This window comes from Macaca mulatta, chromosome 9 (genome assembly GCF_049350105.2).
Source record: "Macaca mulatta isolate MMU2019108-1 chromosome 9, T2T-MMU8v2.0, whole genome shotgun sequence".
Lineage (NCBI taxonomy): Eukaryota > Metazoa > Chordata > Mammalia > Primates > Cercopithecidae > Macaca > Macaca mulatta.
In genome coordinates this window covers 29802765-29817569 of record NC_133414.1, presented here as the reverse complement: position 1 = coordinate 29817569, position 14805 = coordinate 29802765, and the positions used below count along the sequence as shown (strand labels likewise).

Sequence of the window (14805 nt, the reverse complement as noted above, 5' to 3'; positions counted from 1 at the left end):
CCGGGCGCGGTGGCTCAAGCCTGTAATCCCAGCACTTTGGGAGGCCGAGACGGGTGGATCACAAGGTCAGGAGATCGAGACCATCCTGGCTAACCCGGTGAAACCCCGTCTCTACTAAAAAATACAAAAAACTAGCCGGGCGAGGTGGCAGGCGCCTGTAGTCCCAGCTACTCTGGAGGCTGAGGCAGGAGAATGGCGTGAACCCGGGAGGCGGAGCTTGCAGTGAGCTGAGATCCGGCCACTGCACTCCAGCCTGGGTGACAGAGCGAGACCCCGTCTCAAAAAAAAAAAAAAAAAAAAGAAATATAACTAATATAAAGTCCTACTCATAGCTTGATTAAATAAATAACGAAAAAAGGCTGGGCGCGGTGGCTCACACCTGTAATCCCAGCACTTTAGGAGGCCGAGGCAGGCGGATCACGAGGTCAGGAGATCGAGACCATCCTGGCTAACACGGTGAAAGCCTGTCTCTACTAAAAAAAACACAGAAATATTAGCCGGGCGTGGTGGCGGGCACCTGTAGTCCCAGCTACTCCGGAGGCTGAGGCAGGAGAATGGCGTGAACCCGGGAGGCGGAGCTTGCAGTGAGCCAAGAGGGAGCCACTGCACTCCAGCCTGGGCGAGAGTGCGAGACTCCATATCAAAAAAAAAAAAAAAAAAAAAATTAAAAAAAAAAATTTAACGTCCATAGAATGACTCTAAGGTATTTGGAACTTTCATGAAATTTTACATAAAAACGTGGGTTTATTTTATAATGTCTATTTTTCTATAGAGAGTGTTCATAGCTTACTTTGAACTCAAAGGAGTGATTGAAAAAAGTTAAGAACTACTGATTTAAGGCAAGGGGATAAAAATATGGGATTGACTGTTATCCTTTCTTTCATATTTGGTACTGGCTACAGTTTACTTCCCACTTAATATAGATAACACACGGAGAGTAGAGGTTCCACACAATGCATGGCTTAGTTACTATGCTAAGCATTTTTCATATCTTTAATCTTCACATTGCCCTTGAAGACAGATATTTGTATCCCCTCTGTGCAAACAGGGAATCTGAGGAGCACACAGATCAAGCATAATACCTCGGATCACAGGGGCAGTAGAAGCGAGGAACTAGAACTTGAATCGAGGACTGTTTAGATTCAAAATCTCCCTATAACATTGGGCAATTTAGGTGTTTATTACCCAGTATGGGTGAGACATAAAAGAGAATATAGCCTGAGCATATTTATGATTTTTTTATTCTGTAAACTGAACAAACCAAACAAAATATCAGAGTTTAACAGATGATATAGGAATTTCTGTTGTTGAACTGACAGAGTACAACATTGATGAAGATTTGTTGCATGCAGAACTGGCTGCAAATAGAAAAAGACCAAGTAGAAAAGAAAAAAAGTGAAAAATTTCTACCTGAGATTTTGGATAGAGGCTGGGCACAGTGGCTCACACCTGTAATCCCAACACAGGAGTTCAAGACCAGCCTGGGTAATATAAGACCCCCGTCTCTATGAATAATAATAATAATAATAAAAACAGCTGGGCGTGGTGGCCCACACCTGTAGTCTCCCGTACTCAGGAGGATGAGGTGAGAGAATTGCTTGAGCTGGGGAGGTTAAGGCTGCAGTGAGCAGTGATCGATCTACCGCACTCTAGCCTCAGTGATAGAGTGAGACCCTGTCTCAAAAATAAAATATCTTTTTAAAATTGAAATTTTATTGTATTTTATTTATTTATTTTTGAGACAGCCTCACTCTGACGCCCAGGCTGGAGTGCAATTGCACAATCTCTGCTCACTGCAACCTCTGCCTCCCGGGTTCAAGCAATTCTCCTGACTCAGCTTCCCCAGTAGTTGGGGTTACAGGCATGCGCTACCATGCCTGACTACATTTTGTATTTTTAGTAGAGATGGGGTTTCACCATGTGGGCCAGGCTGGCCTCGAGCTCCTGACCTCAGGTGATCTGCCTGTCTTGGCCTCCCAAAGCACTGGGAGCTTTATATAGGCATGAGCCACCATGCCTGGCCTAAATAGAAATTTTAGATAGAAATCTAAAATAGAGAAATGGTATTATTTGCTTGTACCAATTTTGAAATAATTCTGTAAATAATTTTACAGTAGTTGCATTTAGCTGGTGAGGCCATTTTTGTTTTTGTTCTTTCTGAAGTTTTCTGAACTTTCTAAATTTTCTACCGTAAATGTAAAAATTGATTTAAAATATTACATATTTCCATAAAGTCTCAAGAGCAGTTAATGATGTAGTCAGCCACTCTAGAGAGCACTGTGAAGTTGTCATCATAGAGCACTTTTGATACATAAGATCAGGATACTATTTTATTTTATTTTATTTTTTGATGAGAGAATCTGAAGTAGCCATTTGTGGTTCACTAGGATTTTTTATTGCAACAAAAAACCCCACAACAAAAATCAACTCTGGCTATATTAAGCAAATGGAATGTATTGGAAAAGCTTAGAGAACTCCTGGAAAGCTGGAAGAACCAAGCTTGGAGAAGGAACAGGAACCAAGTTGCTCTCATGGGTCAGGAAGAAAGTTCTCAGCAAAATTAATGCAGCAGTAACAAGGCTTTGTCAACCTGTGTTTTCATAACAGTGTTTTTTTGTTTCATTTTGTTTTTTGAGATGGAGTCTGGCTCTGTCGCTCTGGCTGGAGTGCAGTGGTACGATCTCTGCTCCCTGCAAACTCCGTCTCCCGGGTTCAAGTGATTCTTCTGCCTCAGCCTCCCAAGTAGCGGGTGTGCACCACCACACCCAAGCTTTTTTTTTTTTTTTTTTTTTGTATTTTTAGTAGAGACAGGGTTTCACCATGTTAGCCAGGCTGGTCTCTAACTCCTGACCTCAAATGATCAGCCCACCTCAGCCTCCCAAAGCGCTGGTATTACAGGTGTGAGCCACTGCGCCTGGCCCACTATTTTCTTGCTAGTAAAAAATGGCTATCAGTTCTTTCTATGCACGTGTATGCCCCTTTGCAGTGTGATTTTGGAACGCCTCCCATTAGGAGGCTGAATCTATTTTTCCACTCCTTAAATTTGGATTTAACCCTGTGACTTGCTTTGGCCGATGGACATTAGCAAACATGGTGCGGCTTAAAAAGTGCCTGTGCACAAGGGCTTGCCCTCTCTTGCTGCTGGGAACTCTGCTACTCCTGCTAGTCTCGAAGCGGATAAAAGAGTGCATAAAGAGAGGATCCAGCCATGCCAGTCAATCCAGCCTCTCCAGGTGAGGCCCATACTCCCAGAGTGACCTCAGCTGACCCCATGTGAGCAAAAACCACTCAAATTTCTGACCCACAGGATTGAGAGCAAATGATTGGTAGCTGGCTGCTTTAAGCAACTACATTTTGGGAGTGATTTGTTACATAACAAAGTCTACGACCATTACTAAATAGTAGATATCATTATATTATTGTTCAAATAGAAAAATGTTACAAGGCATTAGCACACACGCATGATAAGGGGTGAATCTTTTCAGAAGTATAAAATAAATGTGGCTGGGTGCTGTGGCTCACATCTGTAATTCCAGCATTTTGGGAGGCCAAGGCGGGAAGATTGCTTGAGGCCAGGAATTTGAGACCAGACTGAACAACAGAGCAAGGCCTCTGTCTCTACAAAAAATGTTTAATAATTCACCAGGTTCAGAGATGTGTGCCTGTAGTCCCAGCTACGTCGGAGGCTGAGGCAGGAGGATAGTTTGAGCCCAGGAGTTCAAGATTAGAGTGAGCCATGAATACATCACTGCTCCAGCCTGGGCAACAGAATGAGATCTTATTTCTAAAAAAATAAAAAGATTTAAAAAATAAAATAAAATACAAATCTAACATGTCTTTGTTTTTATACTAATTTATTATACATTTGAAAGGCTTACAGTTTAAAGGGAGTATAAAGAAGCATAACACTTAGATATAATTAATTCACTGGAATTCAAATCTTCACAGTAATTTAATCCAGAGGCCAGCAAACTACTGGCTCAGGGTCCTGACCCTGGCCATCCTGTTTTTTTTTCTGGGGTTTTTTTTTTGAGACATCGTCTTACTCAGTTGCCTAGGCTGTAGTGCAGTGGTGTGATCTCGGCTCATTGAAACCTCCGCCTCCTGGGTTCAAGCGATTCTCCTGTCTCGGCCTCCCGAGTAGCTGGGATTATAGTCACCCACCACCACACCCAGCTAATTTTTGTATTTTTAGTAGAGACAGGGTTTCACCATGTTGGTCAGGCTAGTCTTGAACTACTGACCTTAGATGATCTGCCTGCCTTGGACTCCCAAAGTGCTGGGATTACAGATGTGAGCCACCGCACCTGGCCAGCCACTTGTTTTTGTAAATAAACTTTTATAGGAACATAATCATGCTCACTCATCTACATATTGTCTATGCTTGCTTTCAAACCACAACAGCAGAAATGAGTAATTGAGACAAAGACCACATGGCTACAAAGTCTAAAATATTTACTTTCTGGTCTTTTACAGAAAAACCTTGTGGACTCCTGTTCTAGTGCTCACCACTACAATTCAATAAGTGTTAGTTATTGACTGGGCAAGGTGGCTCATGCCTGTCATCCCAGCACTTTGGGAGGCCTAGGCGGGCAGATCACCTAAGGTCAGGAGTTCAAGACCTGCCTAACCAACGTGGTAAAACCCCGTCTCCACTAAAAAAAAAAATACAAACCTTAGCTGGATGTGGTAGTGGGTGCCTATAGTCCCAGCTCCTCAGGAGGCTGAGGTGGGAGAATCGCTTGATTTCTGGAGGCAGAGATTGCAGTGAGCTGAGATTGTACCACTGCACTCCAGCCTGGGCAACAGAGTGAGACTCTGTCTCAAAAAAAAAAAAAAAAGTGTTAGTTATCATCATCATCGCTATGATTGTAGCCCATGGGATGCAGTGGAAAATGATTTTGCCTTGATGAAAAAGTAAATACTTAAAACTATAACTATTTCAAATAGTCACATGAACATTGGAGTCAACAGATAAAGAGAAACACTCTTCTCCTTTTCTGAGTAAGTACAAATACAAAAAGCTTGCCTTGCATTAAAATGTATTTATTTTCCAAGTCCACATATATAATTTGTACATAATTGAGAAGACATGATACTTTTTTTTTTTTTTTTTGAGACAGAGTCTCATTATGTTGCCCAGGCTGGAGTGCAATGGCGTGATCTTGGCTCACAGCAAACTCTGCCTCCTGGGTTCAAGCCATTCTCCTGCCTCAGCCTCCCGAGTAGCTGGGATTACAGGTGCCAGCCACCACGTCCAGCTAATTTTTGTATTTTCAGTAGAGACGGGATTTCACCATGTTGGCCAGGCTGGTCTCAAACTCCCAAAGTGCTAGGATTACAGATGTGAGCCACCGTGCCCGGCCCAGATGTGATACATTTTAAAACATATCGGATCACCATTAACCAAAATCAGCTTTAAAAATATAAAAATAATAATATAAAATATGGACTAAAAAACCGAAATTAGTCTATCTTTATTATGTGAAATTTAATTGTTAGTGGTATTTAGAAACCATATTAGTTGTTATCAAAAATGTTTAGATGTGTATTTCTATAGATGAGTTCCGTATTCTAGGACCCTCAGAAAGCAAGAATAATCCAGGAGAGGAAGGAATTTGTTTTGCCTCCTTTCATTTTATTTCTTCTTTTTGACTTTCTTAAACTGATTGAGTTTTTCTTTAATTCTGCAAAATTTAAGTATTGCTCTCCTTTATTATTTTTCTTTCTTTCTTTCTTTCTTTCTTTCTTATTTAATCAAGCTATGAGTAGGACTTTATATTAGTTATATTTCTTTTTTTTTTTTATTTTTTTTGAGACGGAGTCTCGCTTTGTCGCCCAGGCTGGAGTGCAGTGGCCGGATCTCAGCTCACTGCAAGCTCCGCCTCCCGGGTTCACGCCATTCTCCTGCCTCAGCCTCCCGAGTAGCTGGGACTACAGGCGCCCGCCACCTCGCCCGGCTAGTTTTTTGTATTTTTTAGTAGAGACGGGGTTTCACCGTGTCAGCCAGGATGGTCTCGATCTCCTGACCTCGTGATCCACCCGTCTCGGCCTCCCAAAGTGCTGGGATTACAGGCTTGAGCCACCGCGCCCGGCCTAATGTTTGTTATAAATTTATCTCTTGCTATTCCCTGAAGCCTGGGTTTAAGTTGGGTTCCTCCACGTGGATTTACATTTACTTTTTCCAGGGGCCTACGAACACATTGGTTATATGAATCAATGCTTTAAAATCATAAGAGGACATGCTTACTATTAGAAATTCTCCAGGAGAGAAAAATAATTAAAAAAAAAAAAAGAAAAAAATTCTCAAGGAAATTCTTACGGTCAGCCTGCATTCAATCAGAGTCAAAGGCTGAAACAGACAAGTTTCATTACTTTTCCACTTTGGGGATAATGTTGCAAGATTTAACAAATAAAAAATACAGGACATCAGTTAAATTTAAATTTCAGATAAACAACAAACAAATTTTTAGTCTAAGTATATTAATTTTCTATAGATGGAGCATTTTCTAGTTTATCCACTGTAGTGTCTTTTTTCAAAGTTTCCACTTTACGTTGGGTCTCTGATCTGAATTTCCACCTTGCATGGTGCCTTGAGTTGTAGCTGTTATACGTCTCTTGTCTAGAGAAGTCAGCAAGTGCTTTCAGGATAGCTGTTGCTTTATTGAATACTTAGCTCTCTGGATTTGTATTTTCTTATTTTTATTCTTTTTTCACCCTGAGGATTTTCCTTAATTTCTTGACTATTGAACTTTGCTCTAAATATTAGTAGGAGAATTTGTTAACAACTTACCTAAGTTGTTAAACTGGCTTGACTTGGTGGCTTACACCAGAAATTGCAGCATTTTGGCAGGCCAAGATGAGAGGATTGTTTGAGTGCAAGAGTTCAAGACCAGTGTGTGCAATATAAGGAGACCCCATACCTACAAAAAATTTGAAAACTTAGCCAGGTATGGTGGTGCATACTGGTGGTCCCAGCTACTTAGGACGCTGAGGCAGGAGGATCACTTGAGACTGGAAGGTTGAGGCTTCAGTGAGCCATGATTGTGCCACTGAACTGCAGCCTAAGTGTCAGAGCAAGACCCTATCTCAAAAATAAAAGACATTAAACTCTTGCATTTTCTCATTGTCTGAAGTTTATGTGTTCAATAGTGCTTAGTGACTTTGTTTAAAGTCCATAATTAGCACAAAGTGATCCTGTATGTCTTCTTATCTTGTCCATTTGGAATTGTTTATACCACTGAAAAAAATACATTTTTAAGAAATACATTGGAATTCCATTCAATCAATGTTTTTGAAAAGGAAGAAAAATACAGTCACATAATTTTATAATAATCATTACCAGGCTCCTTGTTTATGTGTATAATTCTACATAAAAGAATCTTCTTGGCCAGGCATGGTGGCTCATGCCTGTAATCCCAGCATTTTGGGAGGCTGAGGCAGGCAGATCACCTGAGGTCAGGAGTTCAAGACCAGCCTGGCCAACTTGGTGAAATCCCATCTCTACTAAAAATACAAAAATTAGCCGGGCATGGTGGCACATGCCTGTAGTACCAGCTACTCCAGAGGCTGAAGCAGGAGAATTGCTTGAACCTAGGAGACGGAGGTTGCAGTGAGCCGAGATCGTGCCACTACACTCCAGTGTGGGTGACAGAGTAAGACCCTGTCTCAAAAAAAAAAAAAAAAAAGGAAAAGAATCTTGTTGGCCTGGAAGTTAATCAGTTTAGAAACCATCTGGTATTTCAGTTGAGAAAATAAACATATGAAGAAATACAAGTGGTTTTAAGAGTGATAAGGTTAGGAGAAGATAGACCCAAAAGCTGTAATAGATGTGACAATTAGTACAATAAAATCAGAATACAAGTCTCTGTCTCTCAGAGCTTTGAAAACAAGAATGACAAAGAGCACTTATAACCTATTGTTTTATTTCCTTTAACATTTTTTTTAATTCTTTTAATACTGTAGCAAGTATGTGAACCCATCATTGTTTTATTTCTGTCAGAAAGCTTCTAAGTATTCTTTGTCCTTCTTGTAAAATCTCAGGGAGATGTGGCTAAATATCAGTCTTGCTCAAATGTATTCTACATGGAGAGATTTTCTTCTATTATTTCTTTGGTTATTACCTCTATTTTTTTTCTCTCTTCTCTGATCTAATTCACCTCTATTTTCTCTTCCTGGAATTGTATCAATCCTCTTGAATTAATCCTACAGGCCTCTTAATTTACCACTCATATTTTTTATCATTGGTAAGATAGAAAAATCTGAAAGAATTCCTTGACTTTAGCTTTTAGCTCTTTTACTGATTTTCTTAAAATTTGGCAATCTTGGTCATTGGCAAAGCCTGAGTCCTGTCCTCTCACTATCCTCCCCGGACAGCATGAGCTTCACCACTTGCTCCACTGTCTCCATCAACTACTTGTCCCTGGGCTCCATCTAGCCGTCCAGCTATGGTACCCAGCCAGTCAGCAGCATGGCCAGCATCTATGTAGGCACTGGGGGCTCTGGTTCCTGGATCTCTGTTTCCTCCTCCACCAGCTTCTGGGGTGGCTTGGGGTTTGGGGGGCCTGGCCATGGGGATGGCCTGGGATCTGGCAGGAATGGGAGGCATCCAGAACAAGAAGGAGACCATACAAAGCCTGAATAACTGCCTGGCCTCCTATCTGGACAGGGTGAGGAGCCTGGAGACCAAGCACTGGAGGTTGGAGAGCAAAATCCAGGAGCACCTGGAGAAGAAGGGTTCCCAGGTCAGAGACTGGGGCCATTGCTTCAAGATCATGGAGAACCTGAGGGCTCAGATCTTTGCAAATACTATGGACAATGCCCACGTCGTTCTGCAGATCAACAATTCCCATCTTGCTGCTGATGACTTTAGAGTTAAGTATGAGACAGAGCTGGCCATGTGCCAGTCTGTGGAGAGCGACATCCAAGGGCTCCGCAAGGTCACTGATAACACCAATGTCACTCAGCTGCAGCTGGAAACAGAGGTTGAGGCTCTCAAGGAGGAGCTGCTCTTCATGAAAAGGACCATGAAGAGGAAGTAAAAGGCCTGCAAGGCCAGATTGCCAGCTCTAGGTTGGCCGTGCAGGTAGAAGCCCTCAAATCTCAGGAACTTGCCAACATCATGGCAGACATCCAGAAACAATATGACGAGTGGGCTTGGAAGAACCAAGAGGAGCTAGACAAATAATGGTCTCAGCAGATTGAGAGCACCACAGTGGTCACCACACAGTCCCCCGAGGTCAGAACTGCTGAGGTGATGCTCACTGAGCTGAGACGTACAGTCCAGTCCTTGGAGATCGACCTGGACTCAATGAGAAATCTGAAGGCCAGCTAGGAGAACAGCATGAGGAAGGTGGAGGCCTGCTATGCCCTGCAGATGGAGCAGCTCAGCAGGATCCTCCTGCACCTGGAGTTAGAGCTGGCACAGACCCAGGCAGAGAGGCAGCACCAAGCTCAGGAGTAGGAGGCCCTGCTGAACATCAAGGTCAAATAGGAGGCTAAGATCACTACCTACCGCTGCCTGCTGGAAGATGGCGAGGACTTCAATCTTGGTGATGCCCTGGACAGCAGCAACTCCATACAAACCATCCAAAACACCACTATCTGCCAGATAGTGGATGGCAAAGTGGTATCTGAGACCAATGACACCAAAGTTCTGAGACATTAAGCCAACAGAAGCAGAGTACCCTTTGGGGAGAAGAAGGGCAATAAAAAGCTCAGAGATCAAAAACATTTTGGCAATCTTTTTGCAATGGCACAATCTCAGCTCACTGCAACCTCTGCTTCCCGGGTTCAGGCGATTCTCCTGCCTCAGCGTCCCGAGTAGCTGGGACTACAAGCGCGTGCCGCCACGCCTGGCTAATTTTTGTATTTTTAGTAGAGACAGGGTTTCACCATGTTGGCCAGGCTGGTCTCAAACTCCCGACCTCAGATGATCCGCCCGCCTCGGCCTCCCAAAGTGCTGAGATTACAAGCATGAGCCACTGCACCTAGCCCAATTTTGGCAATCTTACTTTTATTTTCCCAAACTTTCTTTTCTGATGCTCATTTTTTAATCATCTTACTCCTGGTTTTTGGATTTCATGTATACTAAAATCTATTTAAGGCACTACTTAGAATACTTTAAAAAATATACCCTGAATTGGCTGGGCATGGTGGCTCACGCCTGTAACCCCAGCACTTTGGGAGGCTGAGGTGGGTGGATCACGTGAGGTCAGGAGTTCGAGACCAGCCTGGCCAACACGGCGAAACCCCGTCTCTACAAAACAAAAAACAAAACAAAGCAAAGCAAAATAATAAAGAAATAATCCACAAATGCTTCTATGAAATGTACCAAATAGAAGGTTAAGTAGCTGAAAAGAAATAAGTTTGGGAGGCTGAGGCAGGTGGATCACTTGAGCTGAGAACTTTAAGACCAGCCTGGGCAACATGGCGAAACCTCATCTCTACAAAACAAAAAACAAAACAAAGCAAAGCAAAAACTAGCCAGGCTGGTGGTGTACCCATAGTCCCAGCTACTGGAGGGGCTGAGGTGGGAGGATTGCTTGAGCCTGGGAGGCTGAGGCCACAGTGAGCTGTAATCACACCACTGTATGCTAGACTGAGCGACAGAGTGAGATCCTGTCTCAAAACAAAACAAAACAAAAAATGGTGGGTGCAGTAGCTCATGGCTGTGATCCCATCACTTTGGGAGGCTGAGGCGGGAGGATCACCTGAGGTCGGGAGTTCGAGACCAGCCTGACCAACATGGAGAAATCCTGTCTCTACTAAAAATACAAAATTAGCCGGGCATAGTGGTACATGCCTGTCACCCCAGCTTCTCGGGAGGCTGAGGCGGGAGAATCACTTGAAACTGGGAGGCAGAGATTGCAGTGAGCCGAGATCATGCCACTGCACTTCAGCCTGGGCAACAAGAGCAAAACTCCTTCTATAAAAAAAAAAAAAAAAGGAAAGAAAAGAAAAAGAAGTAAGATAGCAGAATCTTACTCTCCAAATCTGCTTTCTTTTTCTAATATGTACTTTAAAAAAATATGCAGTATTTACCAAGAGGTAAAGCATTAACTTAGAGATTGGATTGTGCAAGGCAGTGGCTGCCAATACATCATTAATCTTAGAGGACTGTTCACTCTCATCAGTTGTCAAAAGGTAATGAAAACAGAGAATTTCTCAGCCCTATTGATAACACATGAGTACAGGCCGATTTGGATCATTTATTCCATGATCCTATTTTAGTCCCTTGTGGATAATGGAATCCCACTGTGTTATCAGTCTCTTTGCTTCCTTCCTTCCTTCCTTCCTTCCTTCTTTCCTTACCTCCCTCTCTTTCTTTCTCTTCTTCCTTCCTTTTCTTTCTTTCTTTCTTTTCTTTTCTTTCTTTCTCCTTCCTTCCTTCCTTCCTTCCTTCCTTCCTTCCTTCCTTCCTTCCTTCCTCCCTCCCTCCCTTCCTTCCTTGCTGAGACTGAGTCTTGCTCTGTTGCCCAGGCTAGAGTGCAGTGGCGCAATCTCGGCTCACTGCAAGCTCTGCCTCCCCAGCTCACGCCATTCTCTTGCCTCAGCCTCCAGAGTAGCTGGGACTACAGGCACCCGCCACCACACCCGGCTAATTTCTTTTGTATTTTTAGTAGAGACAGGGTTTCACCATGTTGGCCAGGATGGTCTCGATCTCCTGACCTCGTGATCCACCCGTCTCGGCCTCCCAAAGTGCTGGGATTACAGGCTTGAGCCACCACGCCCGGCACTGATTCCTTATTTAGACCTCTGTGCCTGAGTCCTTGCCTTCCACCTTGGTACATTAGAAACCTGACTGCGGCTTTTCTCCCTATGCCTCACTGACCCCGTTCCCTGCAAATTGGACTGTCCTCTATCTCCCCAATTCCATCTAGCCTAGTGAATGAGTTGATCCTCTGCAGGTCACTTTCTGTGACCAAATTCCAACAGCTACTTTTAGACCTTTCGGGCATTATCTCCCCTTTCTTCTGGAGCTTTTCCAAAGGTCTGACATTTGGGTATCTACCAGTCACCTGCCTTTGTTGACAAAAATGTGGTAGAGCTAGAATGCAAGACCAGATTTCATCACCTCCAAAGACTGCTTGTCTGCACCAGATCCAACCACTGTTTATATGGACATTTTGAAAAGGTTCCCCAGATGAAGGACCAAGGTAGTGGCTCATGCCTATAATCCCAGCACTTTGGGAGGCTGAGGCAAAAGAATTGCTTGAGGCCAGAAGTTCAAGATCACCCTGGACAACAAAGTGAGACCCTGTCTCTAAAAAGAAAAGTAAATAGCAAATGTTTACAAATGTTCCCCAAATGATTTAGCAGAGAGAGTTCTGCAAAGAAGGCCTCTTGCAAACACTGACTTCCTGAACAGTCAACTCACTGGGGAAAGAGCTAACTCTCTTAATCTAGTTGATGTCAGTGTAACTGAACGCCTGTTAGTCGAGGTGAGATACTGTCCCCTAGCAGGCCTAGGGCATGGAGGTAAAGATGACCCATGGTAAGGTGGCCTCATTTGGTAGCAAAGGCAAATCAAAGATTTCTTGATCCATAAATCAGTCTATAAAAAATAAGTGGCCGGGCGCGGTGGCTCACGCCTGTAATCCCAGCACTTTGGGAGGCCGAGACGGGCGGATCATGAGGTCAGGAGATCGAGACCATCCTGGCTAACACGGTGAAACCCCGTCTCTACTAAAAATACAAAAAACTAGCCGGGCGAGGTGGCGGGCGCCTGTAGTCCCAGCTACTCGGGAGGCTGAGGCAGGAGAATGGCGTAAACCCGGGAGGCGGAGCTTGCAGTGAGCTGAGATCCGGCCACTGCACTCCAGCCTGGGCGACAAAGCGAGACTCCGTCTCAAAAAAAAAATAAATAAATAAAAAATAAAAAATAAGTAAGACTTTGGACTAACAGTTTTGCTTTGTTTTTGCCTGTTTGCAGGCATCCAACACTCATCTCAAATCAGTGTCTTGCGGAAGCAGAAGAAAAGTAATACATCTATTGTATTTTGAAATGAAAACAGGAATTATTTTGCTACAGAGCTAGAGCTTAACATTTTTAGCAAAATGTGGATCCTTCTTCTCAATCTTCATTTAGGATGCTGCGACTACAACCCTTTGTTTAGTTAGTGGAATTGAGAACAAGGCCCAGGTGGATGATGATTGAGGACTAAACCCCAAACTTTCCTTGGATCACTCCACTGTTTCAGGTAAGATCAGAGGGTAGTTAACTCTAAGTTATACAAATTGTTGTCTGCAGTAGCATGAGGATACACCTTTCAGATCTCCTACTGCAGGAAGCATAATTTATTTCCAGCCCTAGCTGCTGGTGTGCCCAGCATTGAGGCCACACTTCCTGTGGGCTGTTCCCAGTCAAAGACTGAGTATGGCAGGGATACCAAGGAGGCCCCTTCCTGGGAGGCAGGGACTCCTCTAATGGGCAACTTAGGTTCACTGACTCCCTTTTGACCTTGCTGAAACTTTCTTAGAACTACAAGGCAGTCTATGGCCTGTCTCTCCTCCTTCCTTCCTCCTTTTCTCCCTTCCTCCTTCCCTCCCTCCCTCCCTCCCTTCCTTCCTTTCTTCTTTCCTTTCTCCCTCCTTTTCTCTTTTCCTCTTTCCCTCTCCAGTTTCTTCCTTTCTTCCTTCCTTCCCTTCTCCTCCCTCCCTCCTCTCCTTTCTCTCTTCCTTCCTCCCTCCCACCCTTCCTCCCTCCTTCCTTCCTTCTTTCCCTTCTTCCTTCTGCCTTCCCAGGGGTCAAACCTGTGTCATGATCTGATGGCTCTCCTATCACCCTCTTGTTTCCTTCTCATTCTCCCTCCCCAGTGTTTTCACCAATTAATCTCTTATCCAGCTAATCCTGTCTTGGCATCTGCTTGTCAGAGAACCTGGACTAAATCATTATTTAAGTAACTTGTTTTGCATGTGTAATGTAGGATCAAACATCACTTCTGAGTTCGGGGGCAAATATCATTCATTAGAAGGGTTAAGACCTAATGATGAAAAAAAAAAAAAAACCAACATGTGCATTTTGTGGATCAACTGACTCTGTTGACCTAAATATGTAGAACAGTATTCCAGTTCTTAATACTTTAAAATCTCTAGAGCAAGGCCTTATAGCTTGGAAGAAAACCATTGGAAAGCCAAAAGGAAAGAAGTGGGACCAGCCAATTCTCCTCATTCTAGGTCTGGGGCAATGAACTTAGGGAGGAGGTCGTGCAAACTGGAAACCATAGCCCTATCTCATGGCTTAACTAGGGGTGGTTAAGGCTCTGAGAGTCAAGTTGTCACCTCATTATCTATCCACCCATGCACACAAAGAAGTCCATGAAGCACCCACTCTATGACCAGCACTGGTGGGCCCTGAAGATAACAGAGGTTATCTTCAAGAAACTCAAGTTTATGGAGAAGATAGGCTTGGAAACAGGCGGACTAAAGATACAATACAAGCCCTAAAACTGAGATGTGAACTGACTTGGGAAGTACGTAAAGACACCTCCAACTACTTGGCAGATGGAAAGGCATTTAAAGTGGAAACTGAAGGATGGAAGAGATGGTCAGACAGTGAAGAGAAACGACATGAAGGAGCTCCATTCACAGAGAGCGAAATAGATATATCTACAGTATTTTTCTTCTTTTTCTTTTTTTTCAGCCAGAGTCTCACTCTGTCACCCAGGCTGGAATGTGGTGACGTGATCTCAGCTCACTGCTGTCTCAACTTTCCAGGCTCAAGTGATCCTCCCACCTCAGCCTCCCAAGTAGCTGGGACCACAGGTGGATGCCACCATGCCCAGCTAATTTTTATTTTATTTT

General features: G+C 43.6%; 1 long non-coding RNA gene and 1 pseudogene across 2 annotated transcripts in view; both read left to right on the top strand.

Annotated features, from left to right (window-relative positions):
* The first annotated feature begins 8235 nt into the window (after positions 1–8235).
* LOC715785 (keratin, type I cytoskeletal 18 pseudogene) lies at positions 8236–9732 on the top strand (annotated as a pseudogene). The gene has a single exon (XR_013398488.1). The product of XR_013398488.1 is annotated as a keratin, type I cytoskeletal 18 pseudogene (transcript).
* Positions 9733–13017: 3285 nt separating this feature from the next.
* LOC114669909 (uncharacterized) overlaps positions 13018–14805 on the top strand; it is a 75685-nt gene continuing 73897 nt past the window's right edge. The window contains exon 1 of the long non-coding RNA XR_003719205.2: positions 13018–13202. This is a non-coding gene — a long non-coding RNA (uncharacterized LOC114669909). The remainder of the gene's footprint in view (positions 13203–14805) is intronic.